This window comes from Schistocerca nitens, chromosome 10 (genome assembly GCF_023898315.1).
Source record: "Schistocerca nitens isolate TAMUIC-IGC-003100 chromosome 10, iqSchNite1.1, whole genome shotgun sequence".
NCBI lineage: Eukaryota > Metazoa > Arthropoda > Insecta > Orthoptera > Acrididae > Schistocerca > Schistocerca nitens.
In genome coordinates, this window is record NC_064623.1 from 178,592,026 (window position 1) to 178,616,519 (window position 24,494).

The following is a 24,494-nucleotide window of genomic DNA, read 5'->3' on the forward strand; positions in this document are numbered from 1 at the left end:
TGTACCTTCACATTGTCGATGAAACAAAGAAATTCCATCGGGATTCAATCCCAAATTCACAATGGCGGTTTCTGTCCACAGGAGTAACATTTAGAAGAGTCTGCTGTTTGGGCCTCTCCTGGGAGCCCAGTGTTAGATTCCGAAGCACAGTAGTAGTTTCACTGTAACCCTTGTACCTTCAAATTGTCGAAGAAACAAAAAAATTGCATCGGGATTCAACACCAAATTCACAATGGCGGTTTCTGTCCACAGGAGTAACATTTAGAAGAGTCTGCTGTTTGGTCCTCTCCTGGGAGCCCAGTCTTAGATTCCGATGCACAATAGCACGTTTACTGTAACCCTTAGACCTTCACATTGTCGATGAAACAAAGAAATTGTATGGGGATTCAACACAAAATTCGCAACGGCGGTTTGTGTCCACAGGGGTAACATTTAGAAGAGTCTGCTGTTTGGGCCTCTCCTGGGACCCCAGTGTTAATTTCCGATGCACAGGAGTAGGTTCACTGTAAACCTTGTACCTTCACATAGTCGATGAAACAAAGAAATTGCTTCGGGATTCAACACGAAATTCACAATGGCGGTATCTGTCCACAGGAGTAACGTTTAGTAGAGTCTGCTGTTTGGGCCTCTCCTGGGAGCCCAGTGTTAGATTCCGATGCACAGTAGTAGTTTCACTGTAACCCTTGTACCTTCACATTGTCGATGAAACAAAGAAATTGCATAAGGATTCAACACCAAATTAACAATGGCGGTTTCTGTCCACAGGAGTAACATTTAGAAGAGTCTGCTGTTTGGGCCTCTCCTGGGAGCCCAGTGTTAGATTCCGATGCACAACAGCAAGTTTACTGTAACCGTTAGACCTTCACATTGTCGATGAAACAAAGAAATTGTATGGGGATTCAACACAAAATTCACAACGGCGGTTTGTGTCCACAGGAGTAACATTTAGAAGAGTCTGCTGTTTGGGCCTCTCCAGGGACCCCAGTGTTAGATTCCTATGCACAGTAGTAGTTTCACTGTATCCCTTGTACCTTCACATTGTCGATGAAACAAAGAAATTGCATCGGGATTCAACACCAATTTCACAATGGCGGTTTCTGTCCACAGGAGTAACATTTAAAAGAGTCTGCTGTTTAAGCCTCTTCTGGGAGCCCAGTGTTAGATTCCGATGCACAGTAGTAGTTTCACTGTAACCCTTGTACCTTCACATTGTCGATGAAACAAAGAAATTGTATCGGGATTCAACACCAAATTCACAATGGCGGTTTCTGTCAACAGGAGTAACATTTTGAAGAGTCTGCTGATTGGGCCTCTCCTGGGAGCCCAGTGTTAGATTCCGATGCATGACAGCAGGTTCACTGTAACCCTTGGACGTTCACACTGACGATGAAACGTAAAAATTGTATCGGGATTCAACAAAAAATTCTCAATCTCGGTTTCTGTCCACAGGAGTACCATTTAGAAGAGTCTCCTGTTTGGTACATTCCTGAAAGCCCAGTGTTTGATTCCGATGCACAACAGCAGGTTCACTGCAACCCCTGGATCTTCACATCGTCGATGAATCAAAGTAATTGCATCTCGGTTCAACAAGTACTTCACAATGGCGGTTTCTGTCCTCAGGAGTACCATTTAGAAGAGTCTGCTGTTTGGGCCTCTCCTGGAAGGGTAGTGTTACAACACGATGCACAACAGCAGGTTAACTGTAACCCTTGGATCTTCACATTATCGATGAAACAAAGAAATAGAATCGGGATTCAACACAAAATTCACAATGGCGGTTTCTGTCGACAGGAGTAACAATTAGGAGGGTCTGCCATTTGGGCCTCTCCTGGGAGACCAGTGTTAGATTGCGATGCCCAACAGCAGGTTTACTGTAACCCTTGGACCTTCACATTGTCGATGAAACAAAGAAATTGCATTGGGATAAAACACAATATTCGCCATGGCGTTTTCTGTCCACAGGAGTGACATTTAGTAGAGTCTGCAGTTTGGGTCTCTCCTGGGAGCCGAGTGTTCGATTCCGATGCACAACAGTGGGTTTACTGTAACCCTTGGACGAGTTCATTGTCGATGAAACATAAAAATTGTATCGGGATTCAACACAAAATTCAGAATGGTGGTTTCTGTCCGCAGGTGTAACATTTAGAAGAGTCTGCTGTTTCGGCCTCTCGTGGGAGCCCAGTGTTAGATTCCGATGAACAGTAGGTTTACTGTAACCCTTGGACCTTCATATTGTCGATGAAACAAAGAGATTGCTTCGAGATTCAGCACAAAAATCACAATGGGGGTTTCTGTCCACAGGACTAACATTTAGAAGAGTCTGTTGTTTGGGCCCCTCCTGGCAGCCCAGTGTTAGATTCCGATGCACAACAGCAGGTTAACTGTCACCCTTGGATCTTCACATTGTAGATGAAACAAAGAAATTGCATCGGGATTCAACTCAAAATACACAATGGCGGTTTCTGTCCACAGGAGTAACATTTAGAAGAGTCTGTTGTTTGGGACCCTCCTGGGAGCCCAGTGTTAGATTCCGATGCACAACAGCCAATTTATTGTAATCCTTGGCCCATCACATTGTCTTTGGAACTAAGGAATTGCATCGGGATTCAACAAAAAATTCACAATAGCGGTTTTAGTCCACAGCGGTAACATTTTGAAGAGCTTCTGTATTAGCTTCTCCTGGCAGCCCGGTGTTAGATTCCGATGCACGACAGCAGGTTTACCGTAATCCTTGGACTTTCACATTATCTATGAAACAAAGAAATAGAACCGGGATTGAACACAAAATTCTCAATGGCAGTTTCTGTCCATAGGAGTAACATCTAGAAGGGTCTGCCGTTTGGGCCCCTCCTGGGAGCCCAGTGTTAGATTCCGAAGCACAATTGCAGGTTTGCTGTAACCCTTAGACCTTCACATTGTCGCTGAAACAAATAAATTGCATCGGGATTCAACACAAAATTCACAATGGCAGTTTCTGTCTACAGGAGTAACATTTTGAACAGTCTGTTCTTTGGACATCTCCTGTGAGCCCACTGTTAGATTCCGATGGAGAACAGCAAGTTTACTGTCACCCTTGGATCTTCATATTGTAGATGAAACAAAGCAAATTGTATCGGGAATCAACACAAAATACACAATGGCGGTTTCTGTCCACAGGAGTAACATTTAGAAGCGTCTGACGTTTGGGCCTCTCCTGGGATCCCAGTGTTAGATTCAGGTGCACAACAGCAGATTTACTGTAACCCTTGGATCTTCACATTGCCGATGAAACAAAGAAATTGCACTGGGCTTCAACACGAAATTCACAATGGCGGTTTCTGTCCACAGGAGTAACATTTAGAAGAGTCATCTGTTTCGGCCTCTCCAGGGAGCCCAGTGTTAGATTTCGATGCACAACAGGAGGTTTACTGTAAACCTTGGAGCTTCACATTGTCGAAAAGTCAACGAAAGCCCATCGGGCTTCAACACAAATATCACAATGGCGGTTTTTGTCCACAGGAGTGACATTTACAAGAATCTGCTGTTTGGGCCTCTCTTGGTAGCTCAGTGTTGGATTCCGATGCACAACAGCAGGTTTCCTGTATCCTCGGATCTTCACATTGTCGATGAAACAAAGAAATTGCATCGGGCTTCATCACAAAATTCACAATGGCGGTTTCTGTCCACAGGTGTAACGTTAAAAGAGACTGTTCTTTGGACCTCTCCTGGGGGACCAGTGTTAAATTTCGATGCACAGCAGCAGGTATACTGTAATCCTTCGACCTTCAGACAGTCGACGAGGCAAAGAAATTGCATTGGGATTAAACAGATTATTCGCTATGGTGTTTTCTGTCCACAAGAGTACGATTTACAAGACGCTGCTGTTTGGGCCTCGCCTGGAAGGGGAGTGTTACATCCCGATGCACAACAGCAGGTTAACTGTAACCCTTGGCTCTACACATTATCGATGAAACAAAGAAATTGCATCAGGATAAATCACAAAATTCACAATGGCGGTTTCTATCCACAGGAGTAACATTTAGAAGATTTTGTGCTTTGGACATCTCCTGGGAGTCCAGTGTTTGATTCCGATGGAGAACAGTAAGTTTACTGGAACCCTTGGAGCTTCACATTGTCGATGTAACAAAGAAATTGCATCGGGATCCAGCACTAAATTCACAAGGGCGGTTTCTGTCCACAGGATTAACATTTACACGAGTATGTTCTTTGGGCCTCTCCTGGGAGCCCAGTGTAAGATTCCCATGCACGACAGCAGGTTTGCTGTAACCCCGTGGACCTTCACGTAGTCGATGAAACAAAGAAATTGTATCGAGATTCAAACAAAATTCACAATGGCGGTTTCTGTCCACACGAGTAACATTTAGAAGATTCTGTTCTTTGGACCTCTCCTGGGGGCCCAGTGTTAAATTCCGATGCACAACAACTGGTTTACTGGAACCCTTGTACCTTCACATTGTCGATGAAAAAAACCAATTGCGTCGGGATTCAACAAAAAATTCACAATGGCGGATTGTGTCCACAGGATTAACATTTAGAAGAAACTGCTGTTTGGGCCTCTCCTGGGAGACCAGTGTTAGATTCCGATGCACAATAGCAGGTTTACTATAACCCTTGGACGTTCACATTCTCGATGAAACAAAAATAATGTATCGGGATTCAACACAAAATTCACAATTGCGGTTTCTGTCCACAGGCGTAACTTATAGAAGAGTCTGATGTTTAGGCCGCATCTGGGAGCCCAGTGTTAGATTCCAATGGAGAACAGCAGGTTTACTGTAACCCTTGGAGCTTCACATTGTCGACGAAACAAAGAAATTGCATCGGGATTCAACACAAAATTCACAATGGCGGTTTCTGTCCACAGGAGTAACATTTGGGAGAGTCTGCTGTTTGGGCCTCTCCTGGCAGCCAAGTGTTAGATGCCGATTCGCAACAGCAGGTTTACTGTAACCCTTGGACATTCACATTGTCGATGAGACAAAGACATTGCATCGGGATTCAACACAAAATTCACAATGGCGGTTTCTGTCCACAGGCGTGACTTATGGAAGAGTCTACGGTTTAGGCCTCACCTGGGAGCCCAGTGTTACATCCGATGCACAACAGCAGGTTTACTTTAAACCTTGGACCTTCACATCGTCGATGAAATAAAGAAATTGCATCTTGATTCAACACAAAATTCACAATGGCGGCTTCTGTCCACAGGAGCAACATTTAGAAGAGTCTGCTGTTTGGGCCTCTCCTGGGAGCCAAGTGTTAGATTCCGATGCACAACAGCAGGTTTACTGTAAACCTTGGAGTCTCACATTGTCAATGAAATAAAGAAATTGCATCGGGATTCAACGCAAAATTCACAATGGCGGTTTCTGTCCAGAGGTGTAATATTTAGAAGAGTCTGCTGTTTGGGCCTCACCTGGGAGCCCAGTGTTAGATACCGATGCACAACAGCAGGTTCACAGTAAACCTAGGACCTTCACATTGTCAATGAAACAAAGAAATTGCATTGTGATTCAACACAAAATTCACAATGGAGGTTTCTGTCCGCAGGAGTAATATTAAGAAGAGCTTGTGTTTTGGGCCTCCTCTCGGAGCCCAGTGGTAGATTCCGATGCACAACAGAAGGTTTACTGTAACTCTTGGACCGTCACATTGTCCATGAAACAAAGAAATTGCATTTGGATTTATCACAAAATTCACAATGGCGGTTTCTGTCCACAGGGCTAACATTTAGAAGAGGCTGTTCTTTGGGTCACTCCTGGGGGCCCCCTGTTAGATTCCGTTGCACAACAGCAGGTTTACTGTAAAAATTGTATCGGGATTCAACACAAAATTCGCAATGGCGGTTTCTGTCCACCGGAGTAACATTTAGAAGAGTCTGTTGTTTGGGCTTCTCCTGGGAGCCCAGTGTTAGATTCCGATGCACAACGGCAAATTTACTGTAACCCTTAGACCTTCACAATGTCGATGAAATAAAGAAATTGCAACGTGATTCGACACAAAATTCATAATGGCTGTATATGTCCACAGGAGTAACATTTAGAAGAGTCTGCCGTTTTGGCCTCTCCTGGGAGCCCTGTGATAGATTCCGATGCACATCAGCGGGTTTACTGTAACCCTTGGACCTTCGCATTGTCGATGAAAGATAAAAATTGCATCGGGATTCAACACAAAATTCACAATGGCGGTTTCTCTCCACAGGAGTAACATTTAGAACAATCTGCTGTTTGGGCCTGTCCTGGGATCCCAGTGTTTGATTCCAAAGCACAACAGCAGGTTTACTGTAAACCTTGGAGCTTCACATTGTCAATGAAACAAAGAAATAGCATCGGGATTCAACGCAAAATTCACAATGGCGATTTCTGTCCACGGGAGTAACATTTAGAAGAGTCTGCTGTTTGGGACTCTCCTGGGAGCCCAGTGTTAGATTCCGATGCACAACAGCACGTTTACTGTTAACCCTTAGACCTACACATTGTCGATGAGACAAAGAAATTGTATGGGGATTCAACACAAAATTCACAACGGGGGTTTGTGTCCACAGGAGTAACATTTAGAAGAGTCTGGTGTTTGGGCCACTCCTGGGAACCCAGTGATAGATTTCGATCCACAGCAGCACGTTTACTGTAACCCTTGGACCTTCACATTGTCGATGAAACAAAGAAATTGCATCGGGATTCAGCACCATATTCACAATGGCGGTTTCTGTCCACAGGAGTAGCATTTAAAAGAGTCTGCTGTTTGGGCCTCTCTTGGGAGCCCGGTGTTAGATTCCGATGCACAGTAGTAGTTTCACTGTAACCCTTGTACCTTCACATTGTCGATGAAACAAAGAAATTGCATCGGGATTCAACACCAAATTCACAATGGCGGTTTCTGTCCACAGGAGTAACGTTTAGAAGAGTCTGCTCTTTGGGCCTCTCCTGGGAGCCCAGTGTTAGATTCCGATGCACAGTAGTAGTTTCACTGTAACCCTTGTACCATCACATTGTCGATGAAACAAAGAAATTACATCGGGATTCAACACCAAATTCACAATGGCGGTTTCTGTCCACAGGAGTAACATTTAGAAGAGTCTGCAGTTTGGGCCTCTCCTGGGAGCCCAGTGTTAGTTTCCGATGCACAACAGCAAGTTTACTGTAACCCTTAGACCTTCACATTGTCGTTGAAACATAGAAATTGTATGGGGATTCAACACAAAATTCACAACGGCGGTTTCTGTCCACAGGAGTAACATTTAGAAGAGTCTGCTGTTTGGGCCTCTCCTGGGAGCCCAGTGTTAGATTCCGATGCACAGTAGTAGTTTCACTGTAACCCTTGTACCTTCACATTGTCGATGAAACAAAGAAATTGTATCGTGATTCAACACCAAATTCACAATGGCGGTTTCTGTCCACAGGAGTAAAATTTAAAAGAGTCTGCTGTTTGGGCCTCCCCTTGGAGCCCAGTGTTAGATTCCGATACACAGTAGTAGTTTCACTGTAACCCTTGTACCTTCACATTGTCGATGAAACAAAGAAATTGCATCGGGATTCAACACCAATTTCACAATGGCGGTTTCTGTCCACAGGAGTAACATTTAAAAGAGTCTGCTGTTGAAGCCTCTTCTGGGAGCCCAGTGTTAGATTCCGATGCACAGTAGTAGTTTCACTGTAACCCTTGTACCTTCACATTGTCGATGAAACAAAGAAATTGTATCGGGATTCAACATCAAATTCACAATGGCGGTTTCTGTCAACAGGAGTAACATTTAAAAGAGTCTGCTGTTAGGGCCTCTCCTGGGAGCCCAGTGTTAGATTCCAATGCACAACAGCACGTTGTCGATGAAACATAAAAATTGCATCGGGATTCAACACAAAATTCACAATGGCGGTTTCTCTCCACAGGAGTAACATTTAGAAGAATCTGCTGTTTGGGCCTCTCCTGGGATCCCAGTGTTTGATTCCAAAGCACAACAGCAGGTTTACTGTCAACCTTGGAGCTTCACATTGTCAATGAAACAAGGAAATAACATCGGGAGCCCAGTATTAGATACCGATGGAAAACAGCAGGTTTGCTGTCACCCTTGGATCTTCACATTGTCGATTAAGCAAAGAAATTGCAACCGGATTCAATACAAACTTCACAATGGCGGTTTCTGTCCACAGGAGTAACATTTTGAAGAGTCTGCTGATTGGGCCTCTCCTGGGAGCCCAGTGTTAGATTCCGATGCATGACAGCCAATTTATTGTAATCCTTGGCCCATCACATTGTCTTTGGAACTAAGGAATTGCATCGGGATTCAACAAAAAATTCACAATAGCGGTTTTAGTCCACAGCGGTAACATTTTGAAGAGCTTCTGTATTAGCTTCTCCTGGCAGCCCGGTGTTAGATTCCGATGCACGACAGCAGGTTTATCGTAATCCTTGGACTTTCACATTATCGATGAAACAAAGAAATAGAACCGGGATTGAACACAAAATTCTCAATGGCAGTTTCTGTCCATAGGAGTAACATCTAGAAGGGTCTGCCGTTTGGGCCCCTCCTGGGAGCCCAGTGTTAGATTCCGAAGCACAATTGCAGGTTTGCTGTAACCCTTAGACCTTCACATTGTCGCTGAAACAAATAAATTGCATCGGGATTCAACACAAAATTCACAATGGCAGTTTCTGTCTACAGGAGTAACATTTTGAACAGTCTGTTCTTTGGACATCTCCTGTGAGCCCACTGTTAGATTCCGATGGAGAACAGCAAGTTTACTGTCACCCTTGGATCTTCATATTGTAGATGAAACAAAGCAAATTGTATCGGGAATCAACACAAAATACACAATGGCGGTTTCTGTCCACAGGAGTAACATTTAGAAGCGTCTGACGTTTGGGCCTCTCCTGGGATCCCAGTGTTAGATTCAGATGCACAACAGCAGATTTACTGTAACCCTTGGATCTTCACATTGCCGATGAAACAAAGAAATTGCACTGGGCTTCAACACGAAATTCACAATGGCGGTTTCTGTCCACAGGAGTAACATTTAGAAGAGTCATCTGTTTCGGCCTCTCCAGGGAGCCCAGTGTTAGATTTCGATGCACAACAGGAGGTTTACTGTAAACCTTGGAGCTTCACATTGTCGAAAAGTCAAAGAAAGCGCATCGGGCTTCAACACAAATATCACAATGGCGGTTTTTGTCCACAGGAGTGACATTTACAAGAATCTGCTGTTTGGGCCTCTCTTGGTAGCTCAGTGTTGGATTCCGATGCACAACAGCAGGTTTCCTGTATCCTCGGATCTTCACATTGTCGATGAAACAAAGAAATTGCATCGGGATTCATCACAAAATTCACAATGGCGGTTTCTGTCCACAGGTGTAACGTTAAAAGAGACTGTTCTTTGGACCTCTCCTGGGGGACCAGTGTTAAATTTCGATGCACAACAGCAGGTATACTGTAATCCTTCGACCTTCATACAGTCGACGAGGCAAAGAAATTGCATTGGGATTAAACAGATTATTCGCTATGGCGTTTTCTGTCCACAAGAGTACCATTTACAAGACGCTGCTGTTTGGGCGTCGCCTGGAAAGGGAGTGTTACATCCCGATGCACAACAGCAGGTTAACTGTAACCCTTGGCTCTACACATTATCGATGAAACAAAGAAATTGCATCCGGATAAATCACAAAATTCACAATGGCGGTTTCTATCCACAGGAGTAACATTTAGAAGATTTTGTGCTTTGGACATCTCCTGGGAGTCCAGTGTTAGATTCCGATGGAGAACAGTAAGTTTACTGGAACCCTTGGAGCTTCACATTGTCGATGTAACAAAGAAATTGCATCGGGATCCAGCACTAAATTCACAAGGGCGGTTTCTGTCCACAGGATTAACATTTACACGAGTATGTTCTTTGGGCCTCTCCTGGGAGCCCAGTGTAAGATTCCCATGCACGACAGCAGGTTTGCTGTAACCCCGTGGACCTTCACGTAGTCGATGAAACAAAGAAATTGTATCGAGATTCAAACAAAATTCACAATGGCGGTTTCTGTCCACACGAGTAACATTTAGAAGATTCTGTTCTTTGGACCTCTCCTGGGGGCCCAGTGTTAAATTCCGATGCACAACAGCTGGTTTACTGGAACCCTTGTACCTTCACATTGTCGATGAAAAAAACCAATTGCGTCGGGATTCAACAAAAAATTCACAATGGCGGATTGTGTCCACAGGATTAACATTTAGAAGAAACTGCTGTTTGGGCCTCTCCTGGGAGACCAGTGTTAGATTCCGATGCACAATAGCAGGTTTACTATAACCCTTGGACGTTCACATTCTCGATGAAACAAAAATAATGTATCGGGATTCAACACAAAATTCACAATTGCGGTTTCTGTCCACAGGCGTAACTTATAGAAGAGTCTGATGTTTAGGCCGCATCTGGGAGCCCAGTGTTAGATTCCAATGGAGAACAGCAGGTTTACTGTAACCCTTGGAGCTTCACATTGTCGACGAAACAAAGAAATTGCATCGGGATTCAACACAAAATTCACAATGGCGGTTTCTGTCCACAGGAGTAACATTTGGGAGAGTCTGCTGTTTGGGCCTCTCCTGGCAGCCAAGTGTTAGATGCCGATTCGCAACAGCAGGTTTACTGTAACCCTTGGACCTTCACATTGTCGATGAGACAAAGACATTGCATCGGGATTCAACACAAAATTCACAATGGCGGTTTCTGTCCACAGGCGTGACTTATGGAAGAGTCTACGGTTTAGGCCTCACCTGGGAGCCCAGTGTTACATCCGATGCACAACAGCAGGTTTACTTTAAACCTTGGACCTTCACATCGTCGATGAAATAAAGAAATTGCATCTTGATTCAACACAAAATTCACAATGGCGGCTTCTGTCCACAGGAGCAACATTTAGAAGAGTCTGCTGTTTGGGCCTCTCTTGGGAGCCAAGTGTTAGATTCCGATGCACAACAGCAGGTTTACTGTAAACCTTGGAGTCTCACATTGTCAATGAAATAAAGAAATTGCATCGGGATTCAACGCAAAATTCACAATGGCGGTTTCTGTCCAGAGGTGTAATATTTAGAAGAGTCTGCTGTTTGGGCCTCTCCTGGGAGCCCAGTGTTAGATACCGATGCACAACAGCAGGTTCACAGTAAACCTAGGACCTTCACATTGTCAATGAAACAAAGAAATTGCATTGTGATTCAACACAAAATTCACAATGGAGGTTTCTGTCCGCAGGAGTAATATTAAGAAGAGCTTGTGTTTTGGGCCTCTTCTCGGAGCCCAGTGTTAGATTCCGATGCACAACAGAAGGTTTACTGTAACTCTTGGACCGTCACATTGTCCATGAAACAAAGAAATTGCATTTGGATTTATCACAAAATTCACAATGGCGGTTTCTGTCCACAGGGCTAACATTTAGAAGAGGCTGTTCTTTGGGTCCCTCCTGGGGGCCCCCTGTTAGATTCCGTTGCACAACAGCAGGTTTACTGTAACCCTTCGACGTTTTCATTGTCGATGATACATAAAAATTGTATCGGGATTCAACACAAAATTCACAATGGCGGTTTCTGTCCACCGGAGTAACATTTAGAAGAGTCTGTTGTTTGGGCTTCTCCTGGGAGCCCAGTGTTAGATTCCGATGCACAACGGCAAATTTACTGTAACCCTTAGACCTTCACAATGTCGATGAAATAAAGAAATTGCAACGTGATTCGACACAAAATTCATAATGGCTGTATATGTCCACAGGAGTAACATTTAGAAGAGTCTGCCGTTTGGGCCTCTCCTGGGAGCCCTGTGATAGATTCCGATTCACATCAGCGGGTTTACTGTAACCCTTGGACCTTCGCATTGTCGATGAAAGATAAAAATTGCATCGGGATTCAACACAAAATTCACAATGGCGGTTTCTCTCCACAGGAGTAACATTTAGAACAATCTGCTGTTTGGGCCTGTCCTGGGATCCCAGTGTTTGATTCCAAAGCACAACAGCAGGTTTACTGTAAACCTTGGAGCTTCACATTGTCAATGAAACAAAGAAATAGCATCGGGATTCAACGCAAAATTCACAATGGCGATTTCTGTCCACGGGAGTAACATTTAGAAGAGTCTGCTGTTTGGGACTCTCCTGGGAGCCCAGTGTTAGATTCCGATGCACAACAGCACGTTTACTGTTAACCCTTAGACCTACACATTGTCGATGAGACAAAGAAATTGTATGGAGATTCAACACAAAATTCACAACGGGGGTTTGTGTCCACAGGAGTAACATTTAGAAGAGTCTGCTGTTTGGGCCACTCCTGGGAACCCAGTGATAGATTTCGATCCACAGCAGCACGTTTACTGTAACCCTTGGACCTTCACATTGTCGATGAAACAAAGAAATTGCATCGGGATTCAGCACCATATTCACAATGGCGGTTTCTGTCCACAGGAGTAGCATTTAAAAGAGTCTGCTGTTTGGGCCTCTCTTGGGAGCCCAGAGTTAGATTCCGATGCACAGTAGTAGTTTCACTGTAACCCTTGTACCTTCACATTGTCGATGAAACAAAGAAATTGCATCGGGATTCAACACCAAATTCACAATGGCGGTTTCTGTCCACAGGAGTAACGTTTAGAAGAGTCTGCTCTTTGGGCCTATCCTGGGAGCCCAGTGTTAGATTCCGATGCACAGTAGTAGTTTCACTGTAACCCTTGTACCTTCACATTGTCGATGAAACAAAGAAATTACATCGGGATTCAACACCAAATTCACAATGGCGGTTTCTGTCCACAGGAGTAACATTTAGAAGAGTCTGCAGTTTGGGCCTCTCCTGGGAGCCCAGTGTTAGATTCCGATGCACAACAGCAAGTTTACTGTAACCCTTAGACCTTCACATTGTCGATGAAACAAAGAAATTGTATGGGGATTCAACACAAAATTCACAACGGCGGTTTCTGTCCACAGGAGTAACATTTAGAAGATTCTGCTGTTTGGGCCTCTCCTGGGAGCCCAGTGTTAGATTCCGATGCACAGTAGTAGTTTCACTGTAACCCTTGTACCTTCACATTGTCGATGAAACAAAGAAATTGTATCGTGATTCAACACCAAATTCACAATGGCGGTTTCTGTCCACAGGAGTAAAATTTAAAAGAGTCTGCTGTTTGGGCCTCCCCTTGGAGCCCAGTGTTAGATTCCGATGCACAGTAGTAGTTTCACTGTAACCCTTGTACCTTCACATTGTCGATGAAACAAAGAAATTCCATCGGGATTCAACTCGAAATTCACAATGGCGGTTTCTGTCCACAGGAGTAACGTTTAGAAGAGTCTGCTGTTTGGGCCTCATCGGGGAGCCCAGTGTTAGATCCCGATGCACAGTAGTAGTTTCACTGTAACCCTTGTACCTTCACATTGTCGATGAAACAAGGAAATTGCATCGGGATTCAACACGAAATTCACAAAGGCGGTTTCTGTCCACAGGAGTAACAATTAGAAGAGTCTGCTGTTTGGGCCACTCCTGGGAGCCCAGTGTTAGATTTCGATGCACAACAGCATGTTTACTGTAACCCGTTGGACCTTCAAATTGTCGATGAAACAAAGAAATTGCATCGGGATTCAGCACCATATTCACAATGGCGGTTTCTGTCCACAGGAGTAGCATTTAAAAGAGTCTCCTGTTTGGGCCTCTCTTGGGAGCCCAGTGTTAGGTTCCGATGCACTGTAGTAGTTTCACTGTAACCCTTGTCCCTTCACATTGTCGATGAAACAAAAAAATTGCATCGGGATTCAACACCAAATTCACAATCGCGGTTTCTGTCCACAGGAGTAACGTTTAGAAGAGTCTGCTGTTTGGGCCTATCCTGGGAGCCCAGTGTTCGATTCCGATGTACAGTAGTAGTTTCACTGTAACCCTTGTACCTTCACATTGTCGATGAAACAAAGAAATTGCATCGGGATTCAACACGAAATTCACAATGGCGGTTTCTGTCCACAGGAGTAACGTTTAGAAGAGTCTGCTGTATGGGCCTATCCTGGGAGCCCAGTGTTAGATTCCGATGCACAGTAGTAGTTTCACTGTAACCCTTGTAACTTCACATTGTCGATGAAACAAAGAAATTGCATCGGGATTCAACACGAAATTCACAATGGCGGTTTCTGTCCACAGGAGTAACGTTTAGAAGGATCTGCTGTTTGGGCCTCACCTGGGAGCCCAGTGTTAGATTCCGATGCACAAAAGCAAGTGTACTGTAACCCTTAGACCTTCACATTGTCGATGAAACAAAGAAATTGTATGGGGATCAACACAAAATCCACAACGGCGGTTTCTGTCCACAGGAGTAACATTTAGAAGAGTCTGCTCTTTGGGCCTATCCTGGGAGCCCAGTGTTAGATCCCGATTCACAACGGCACGTTTACTGTAACCCTTAGACCTTCACATTGTCGATGAAACAAAGAAATTGTATGGCGATTCAACACATAATTCACAACGGCGGTTTGTGTCCACAGGAGTAACATTTAGAAGAGTCTGCTGTTTGGGCCTCTATTGGGAGCCCAGTGTTAGATTCAGATGCACAACAGCAGGTTTACTGTAACCCTTAGACCTTCACATTGTCGATGAAACAAAGAATTTGTATGGGGATTCAACACAAAATTCACAAGGGCGGTTTGTGTCCACAGGAGTAACATTTAGAAGAGTCTGCTGTTTGGGCCTCCCCTGGGAGCCCAGTGTTAGATTCCCATGGAGAACAGCAGGTTTACTGTAACCCTTGGAGCTTCACATTGTCGATGAAACAAAGAAATTGCATCGGGATTCAACACCAAATTCACAATGGCGGTTTGTGTCCACAGGTGTAACATTTAGAAGAGTCTGCTGTTTGGTCCTCTCCTGGGAGCCCGGTGTTAGATTCTGATGCACAGTAGTATTTTCACTGTAACCCTTGTACCTTCACATTGTCGATGAAAGAAAGCAATTGTATCGGGATTCAACACCAAATTCACAATGGCGGTTTCTGTCCACAGGAGTAACGTTTAGAAGAGTCTGCCGTTTGGGCCTCTCCTGGGAGCCCAGTGTTTGATTCCGATGCACAACAGCTGGGTTACTGTAACCCTTAGACCTTCACATTGTCGATGAAACAAAGAAATTGCATCGGGATCCAACACCAAATGCACAACGGCGGTTTGTGTCCACAGGAGTAACATTTAGAAGAGTCTACTGTTTGGGCCTCTCTTGGGAGCCGGGTGTTATATTCCGATGCACAACAGCATGTTTACTGTAACCCTTGGACCTTCACATTGTGGATGAAACAAAGAGATTGCATCGGGATTCAACCCCAAATTCACAATGGCGGTTTCTGTACTCAGGAGTAACGTTTAGAAAAGTCTGCTGTTTGGGCCTCTCCTGGGAACCCACTGTTAGATTCCGATGCACAGTAGTAGTTTCACTGTAACCCTTGTTACTTCACATTGTCGATGAAACAAAGAAATTGCATCGGGATTCAACACCAAATTCACAATGGCGGTTTCTGTCCACAGGAGTAACATTTAGAAGAGTCTGCTGTTTGGGCCTCTCCTGGGAGCCCAGTGTTAGATTCCGATGCACAGTAGTAGTTTCACTGTAACCCTTGTACCATCACATTGACGATGAAACACAAAAATTGTATCGGGATTCAACACAAAATTCATTATGACGGTTTCTGTCCACAGGAGTAACATATAGACGAGTCTGCTGTTTAGTACCCTATCCTGGAAGCCTAGTGTTAGATTCCGATGCACAATAGCAGATTTACTGTAACCCTTGGGCCTTCACATTGTCGATGAAAGAAAGAAATTGTATCGGGATTCAACACAAACTTCACAATGGCAGTTTCTGTCAACAAGAGTATCACAAAGAAGAATCTGCTGTTTGGGCCTCTCCTGTGAGCCCAGTGTTAGATTCCGATGCACAACAGCACGTTTACTGTAACCGTTGAACCTTCACATTTAGATGAAAGAAAGAAAGTGCATAGAAATTCAACACGAAATTCACAATGGCGGTTTCTGTCCACAGGAGTAATATTTAGAAGAGTCTATTCTTTGGGCCTCTCTTGGGAGCCTAGTGTTAGATTCCGATGCAGAATAGCGGATTGACTGTAACCTTTGGGCCTTCACATTGTCGATGAAAAAAAAGAAATTGTATCGGGATTCAACACAAAATTCCGAATGGCGGTTTCTGTCGACAGGAGTATCATTTAGAAGAGTCTGCTGTTTGGGCCTCTCCTGGGAGACCAGTGTTAGATTACGATGGAAAACAGCAGGTATACTGTAACCCTTGGAGCTTCACATTGTCGATGAAACAAAGAAATTGCATTGGGATTCATCACAAAATTCACAATGGCGGTTTCTGTCCACAGGAGTACCATTTAGAAGTGTCTGTTCTGTGGACATCTCCTGGGAGCCCAGTGTTAGATTCCGATGCGCAACAGCAGGTTTACCGTAACCCTTCGACGTTCACATTGACGATGAAACATAAAAATGGTATCGGGATTCAACAAAAATTTGCAATGGCGGTTTCTGTCCACAGGAGTAACATTTAGAAGAGTCTGCTGTTTGGTCCTCTCCTGGGAGCCCAGTGTTAGATTCCCATGGAGAACAGCAGGTTTACTGTAACCCTTGGAGCTTCACATTGTCGATGAAACAAAGAAATTGCATCGGGACTCAACACAAAATTTACAATGGCGGTTTCTGTCCACAGGAGTAACATTTAGAAGAGTCTGCTGTTTGGTCCTCTCGTGGGAGCCCAGTGTAAGATTCCGATGGAGAACAGCAGGTTTACTGCAACCCTTGGACCTTCACATCGTCGATGAAATAAAGAAATTGCATCTCGATTCAACACTTAATTCACAATGGCGGTTTCTGTTCACAGGAGTACCATTTAGAAGAGTCTGCTGTTTGGGCCTCTCTTGGAAGGGTAGTGCTACATCACGATGCACAACAGCAGGTTTACTGTAACACTTGGACCTTCACATTGTCGATGAAGCAAAGAAATTGCATCCGGATTCAACACAAAATTCATAATGGCGTTTTATGTCCACACGAGTAACATTTAGAAAGGTCTGCTGTTTGGTCCACTCCTGGGAGCCCAGTGTTAGATTCCCATGCACAACAGCAGGTTTACTGTATCCCTTGGACTTTCACATTGTCGATGAAACAAAGAAATTGCATTGGCATCAAACACAAATTCGCTATGGCGTTTTCTGTCCACAGGAGTGAAATTTGGTAGAGTCTGCAGTTTGGGTCTCTCCTGGGAGCCGAGTGTTAGATTCCGATGAACAACAGCAGGTTTACTGTTACCCTTGGACATTCAAATTGTCGATGAAACAAAGAAATTCCATCGGGATTCAACACCAAATTCACAAAGGCGATTTCTGTCCACAGGAGTAACATTTAGAAGAGTTTGTTCTTTGGGCTTCTTCTGGGAGCCCAGTGTTAGATTCCGATGGAGAACGGCAGGTTTACTGTAACCCATGGACCTTCATATTGACGATGGAACAAGGAAATTGCAACGGGATTCAAGTCAAAATTCACAATGGAGGTTTCTGTACACAGGAGTAACATTTAGAAGAGTCTGCCGTTTGGGCCTCTACTGGGAGCCCAGTGTAGATTCCGATTGTGAACAGCAGGTTTACTGTAACCCTTGCACCCCCAAATTGTCGATGTAACAATGAAATTGCATCGGCATTCAACACAAAATTCACAATGGCAGTTTCTGTCCACAGTAGTAACATTTTGAAGAGTCTGTTCTTTGGACATCTCCTGGGAGCCCAGTGTTAGATTCCGATCGAAAACAGCAGGTTTACTGTAACCCTTGGACCTTCACATTGTCGATGAAACAAAGAAATTGCATCGGGATTCAACACCAAACTCACAAGGGCGGTTTCTGTCCACAGGAGTAACATTAAGACGAGTTAGTTATTTGGGCCTCTTCTGGGAGCCCAGTGTTAGATTCCGATGGTGAACAGCAGGTTTACTGCAGCCCTTGCAGTAATATTTGAAAGAGTTTGTTCTTTGGGCCTGTTCTGGGAACCCAGTGTTAGATTCCGATGCACAACAGCGGGTGTACTGTAACCCTTAGACGTTTTCATTATCGATGAAGCATAAAAATTGTATCGGAATTCAACACAAAATTCACCATGGCGGTTTCTATCCACAGCAGTAACATTTAGTAGTGTCTGCTGTTTCGGTCTCTCCTGGGAGCCCAGTGTTGGATTCCGATGCACAACAGCGGGTTTACTGTAACCCTTGGACGTTTTCATTGACGATGATACATAAAAATTGTTTCGGGATTCAACACTAATTTCACAATGGCGGTTTCTGTCCACAGGAGTAAGATCTAGAAGAGTCTGCTGTTTGGGCCTCTCCTGGGAGCCCAGTGTTAGCTAGTGCTAGCTTCCGATGCACAACAGCGGGTTTACTGTAACCCTTGGACCTTTACATTGTCGATGAGACATAAGAATTGCATATGGATTCAACACAAGATTCACAACGGCGGTTTCTCTCCACAGGAGTAAGATTTAGAACTGTCTGCTGTTTGGACCTCTCCTGGCATCCCAGTGTTTGATTCCGATAAACAACAGCAGGTTTACTGTAAATCTCGGAGCTTCACATTCTCAATGAAACAAAGAACTTGCATCGGGATTCAACACAAAATTCACAATGGCGGTTTCTGTCCACAGGAGTAATATTTAGAAGAGTTTGACCTTTGGGCCTCTTCTGGGAGCCCAGTGTTAGATTTCAATGCACAACAGAAGGTTTACTGTAACCCTTGTACCTTCAAATTGTCGATGAAACAAAGAGATTGCATAGGGATTCAACACAAAATTCACAATGGCGGTTTGTGTCCACAGGAGTAACATCTAGAAGAGTCTGCTGTTTAGGCCTCTCCTGGGAGCCCAGTGTTCGATTCGGATGCACAACAGCATGTTTACTGTAACAATTGGACCTTCACATTGCCGATGAAACAAAGAAATTGCGTTCGGATTCAACACAAAATTCACAATGGCGGTTGCTGTACACAGGAGTAACATTTAGTAGAGTCTGCTGTTTGGGCCTCCCCTGGGAGCCCAGTGTTAGTTTCCGATGGAGAACAGCAGGTTTACTGTAACCCTTGGGCCTTCATATTGACGATGAAAAAAGAAATTGCATCGGGATTCAACTAAAAATTCACAATGTGGGTTTCTGTCCACAGGAGTAACATTTAGAAGAGTCTGCTGTTTGGGCCTCACCTGGGAGCCCAGTGTTAGATTCCGATGCACAACAGCAGGCTTCCTGTAACCCTCGGATCTTCACATTGTCGATGAAACAAAAAAATTTGCCATGTGATTCGACATAAAATTCACTATGGCGGTTTCTGTCCACAGGAGTAACATTTAGTAGAGTCTGCTGTTTGGGTCTCTCCTGGGAGCCCAGTGGTGGATTCCGATACACAACAGCTGGTTTACTGTAACCCTTCGACGTTTTCATTGTCGATGAAGCATAAAAATTGTATCGGAATTCAACACAAAATTCACAAGGGCGGTTTCTGTCCACTGGAGTAACATTTAGAAGAGTCTGCTGTTTGGGCCTCTACTGGGAGCCCAGTGTTAGATTCCGATGCACAGCACCAGGTTTACCGTAAACCTTGGACCATCACATTATCAATGAAACTAAGAAATTGCATTGTGATTCCACATAAAATTCACCATGGCGGTTTCTATCCACAGCAGTAACATTTAGTAGAGTCTGCCGTTTCGGTCTCTCCTGAGAGCCCAGTTTTGGTTCCCGATACACAACAGCGGGTTTACTGTAACCCTTGGACGTTTTCATTGACGATGAAACATAAAAATTGTATCGGGATTCAACACTAATTTCACAATGGCGGTTTCTGTCCACAGGAGTAAGATCTAGAAGAGTCTGCTGTTTGGGCCTATCCTGGGAGCCCAGTGTTAGCTAGTGTTAGCTTCCGGTGCAAAACAGCGGGTTTACTGTAACCCTTGGACCTTTTCATTGTCGATGAAACATAAGAATTGCATATGGATTCAACACAAAATTCACAATGGCGGTTTCCGTCCACAGGAGTAACATTTAGAAGAGTGTGCTGTTTCGGCCTCTCCTGGGAGCCCAGTGTTAGATTCCGATGCACAACAGCAGATTTACTATACCCTTAGACCTTCATATTGACGATGGAACAAAGAAATTGCATCGGGATTCAACTCAAAATTCACAATTGAGGTTTCTGTCCACAGGAGTAACATTTAGAAGCGTCTGCTGTTTGGGCCTCGCCTGGGAGCCCTGTGTTATATTCCGATGCAGGACAGCTGGTTTACTGTAATCTTTTGACCTTCACATAATCGATGAAACAAAGAAATTGCATAGGGATTCAACACAAAATTCACAATGGCGGTTTTTGTCCACAGGAGTAACATCTAGAAGCGTCTGCTGTTTGGGCCTCTCCTGGGAGCCAAGTGTTCGATTCCGATGCACAACAGCAGGTTTATTGTAACCCTTGTACCTTCACATTGCCGATGAAACAAAGGAATTGCGTCCGGATTCAACACAAAATTCACAATGGCGGTTTCTGTCCACAGGAGTAATATTTAGAAGAGTTTGTTCTTTGGGCCTGTTCTGGGAGCGCAGTGTTAGATTCCGATGCACAACAGAAGGTTTACTGTAACTCTTGGACCTTCACATTTTCGATGAAACAAAGAGATTGCATCGGGATTCAACACAAGGTTCTCAATGTCTGTATCAGTCCACAGGAGTAACATTTAGAAAAGTCTTCTGTTTGTTCCTCTCCTGGGAGCCCAGTGTTAGATTCCGATGCACAACAGCTGGTTTACTGTAACCCTTGGACATTCATATTGACGATGGAAGAAAGAAATTGCATCGGGATTCAACTCAAAATTCACAATGGAGGTTTCTCTCCACAGAAGTAACATTTAGAAGAATGTGTTCCTTGGGCCTCTCCTGGGAGCCCAGTAATACATTGCGATGCACAACAGCGGGTTTACTGTAACCCTTCGACCTTCACATTACCGATGAAACAAAGAAATTGCACTGGGATTCAACACAAAATTCACAATTTGGGTTTCTGTCCACAGGAGTAACATTTAGAAGAGTCTGCTGTTTGGGATTCCACTGGGTGCCCGGTGTTAGATTCCGAAGGAGAACAGCAGGTTTACTGTAACCCTAGGACCTTCATATTGATGATGGAGCAAAGAAATTGCATCGGGGTTCAACTCAAAATTCACAATGGAGGTTTCTGTCCACGGGAGTAATATTTAGAAGAGCCTGCCGGTTGGGTCTCTCCTGGGACCCCAGTGTTAGATTCCGATGAACAACAGCAGGTTTACAGTAAGCCTTGGACCTTCACATTGTCGATGAAACACAGAAACTACTTTGTGATTCTACATAAAATTCACTACGGCGGTTTCTGTCCGAAGGAGTAACATTTAGTAGAGTCTGCTGTTTGGGTCCCTCCTGGGAGCCCAGTGTTAGATTCCGATGCACAACTGCAGGTTTACTGTTACCCTGGGACTTTCCATTGTCGATGAATTAAGGAAATTGCAACGGGATTCAACACAAAATTAATACTGGCGGTATATGTCCACAGGAGTAAGATCTAGAATAGTCTGCTGTTTGGGCCTCTCCTGGGAGCCCAGCGTTAGATTCCGATGCACAGCAGCGGGTTTACTGTTACCCTTGGACCTTCACATAGTCGATGAAACAGAAAAATTGCATCGGGATTCAACACAAGATTCACAATGGCGGTTTCTGTCCACAGGAGTAACATTTAGAAGAGTCTGCTGTTTGGGTCTCTCCTTTGATTCCAGTGTTAGATTCCGATGCACAACAGCTGGTTTACTTTAACCCTTGGACCTTCTCATTGTCGATGAGACAAAGAGATTGCATCGGGATTCAACACAAGATTCACAATGGCTGTATCAGTCCACAGGAGTAACATTAAGAAAAGTCTGCTGTTTGGGCCTCCCCTTGGAGCCCAGTGTTATATTACGATGGAGAACAGCAGGTTTACTGTAACCCTTGGACCTTCATATCGATGATGGAAAAAAGAAATTGCATCGGGATTCAACTAAAAATTCACAATGGCGGTTTCTGTCCACAGGAGTAACATTTAGAAGAGTCTGCTGTTTAGGCCTCTCCTGGGAGCCCAGTGTTAGATTCCGATACACAACAGCAGGTTTACTGTAACAATTGGACGTTCACATTGTCGATGAAACATAAAAGTTGCATCGGGTCTCAACACAAAATTCACAATGGCGGTTGCTGTCCACAGGAGTAACATTTAGAAGAGTCTGCTGTTTGGGCTTCTCCTGGGAGCCCAGTGTTAGATTCCAATGCATGACTGCAGGTTTACTGTCACCCTTGGATCTTCACATTGTAGATGAAAGAAATAAATTGCATCGGGAGTCAACACAAATTTCACAATGGCGGTTTCTGTCCACAGGAGTAACATTTAGAAGAGTCTGCTGTTTGGGCCTCTCCTGGGAGACCAGTGTTAGATTCCGATGCACAACAGCGGGTTTACTGTAACCCTTGGACCTTTACATTGTCGATGAGACATAAGAATTGCATATGGATTCAACACAAAATTCACAACGGCGGTTTCTCTCCACAGGAGTAAGATTTAGAAGAGTCTGCTGTTTGGACCTCTCCTGGCATCCCAGTGTTTGATTCCGATAAACAACAGCAGGTTTACTGTAAATCTCGGAGCTTCACATTCTCAATGAAACAAAGAACTTGCATCGGGATTCAACACAAAATTCACAATGGCGGTTTCTGTCCACAGGAGTAATATTTAGAAGAGTTTGACCTTTGGGCCTCTTCTGGGAGCCCAGTGTTAGATTTCGATGCACAACAGAAGGTTTACTGTAACCCTTGTACCTTCAAATTGTCGATGAAACAAAGAGATTGCATAGGGATTCAACACAAAATTCACAATGGCGGTTTGTGTCCACAGGAGTAACATCTAGAAGAGTCTGCTGTTTAGGCCTCTCCTGGGAGCCCAGTGTTCGATTCGGATACACAACAGCATGTTTACTGTAACAATTGGACCTTCACATTGCCGATTAAACAAAGAAATTGCGTTCGGATTCAACACAAAATTCACAATGGCGGTTGCTGTACACAGGAGTAACATTTAGTAGAGTCTGCTGTTTGGGCCTCCCCTGGGAGCCCAGTGTTAGTTTCCGATGGAGAACAGCAGGTTTACTGTAACCCTTGGGCCTTCATATTGACGATGAAAAAAGAAATTGCATCGGGATTCAACTAAAAATTCACAATGTGGGTTTCTGTCCACAGGAGTAACATTTAGAAGAGTCTGCTGTTTGGGCCTCACCTGGGAGCCCAGTGTTAGATTCCGATGCACAACAGCAGGTTTCCTGTAACCCTCGGATCTTCACATTGTCGATGAAACAAAAAAAATTGCCATGTGATTCGACATAAAATTCACTATGGCGGTTTCTGTCCACAGGAGTAACATTTAGTAGAGTCTGCTGTTTGGGTCTCTCCTGGGAGCCCAGTGGTGGATTCCGATACACAACAGCTGGTTTACTGTAACCCTTCGACGTTTTCATTGTCGATGAAGCATAAAAATTGTATCGGAATTCAACACAAAATTCACAAGGGCGGTTTCTGTCCACTGGAGTAACATTTAGGAGAGTCTGCTGTTTGGGCCTCTACTGGGAGCCCAGTGTTAGATTCCGATGCACAGCAGCAGGTTTACCGTAAACCTTGGACCATCACATTATCAATGAAACTAAGAAATTGCATTGTGATTCCACATAAAATTCACCATGGCGGTTTCTATCCACAGCGGTAACATTTAGTAGAGTCTGCCGTTTCGGTCTCTCCTGGGAGCCCAGTTTTGGTTTCCGATACACAACAGCGGGTTTACTGTAACCCTTGGACGTTTTCATTGACGATGAAACATAAAAATTGTATCGGGATTCAACACTAATTTCACAATGGCGGTTTCTGTCCACAGGAGTAAGATCTAGAAGAGTCTGCTGTTTGGGCCTATCCTGGGAGCCCAGTGTTAGCTAGTGTTAGCTTCCGGTGCAAAACAGCGGGTTTACTGTAACCCTTGGACCTTTTCATTGTCGATGAAACATAAGAATTGCATATGGATTCAACAGAAAATTCACAATGGCGGTTTCCGTCCACAGGAGTAACATTTAGAAGAGTGTGCTGTTTCGGCCTCTCCTGGGAGCCCAGTGTTAGATTCCGATGCACAACAGCAGATTTACTATAACCCTTAGACCTTCATATTGACGATGGAACAAAGAAATTGCATCGGGATTCAACTCAAAATTCACAATTGAGGTTTCTGTCCACAGGAGTAACATTTAGAAGCGTCTGCTGTTTGGGCCTCGGCTGGGAGCCCTGTGTTATATTCCGATGCAGGACAGCTGGTTTACTGTAATCTTTTGACCTTCACATAATCGATGAAACAAAGAAATTGCATAGGGATTCAACACAAAATTCACAATGGCGGT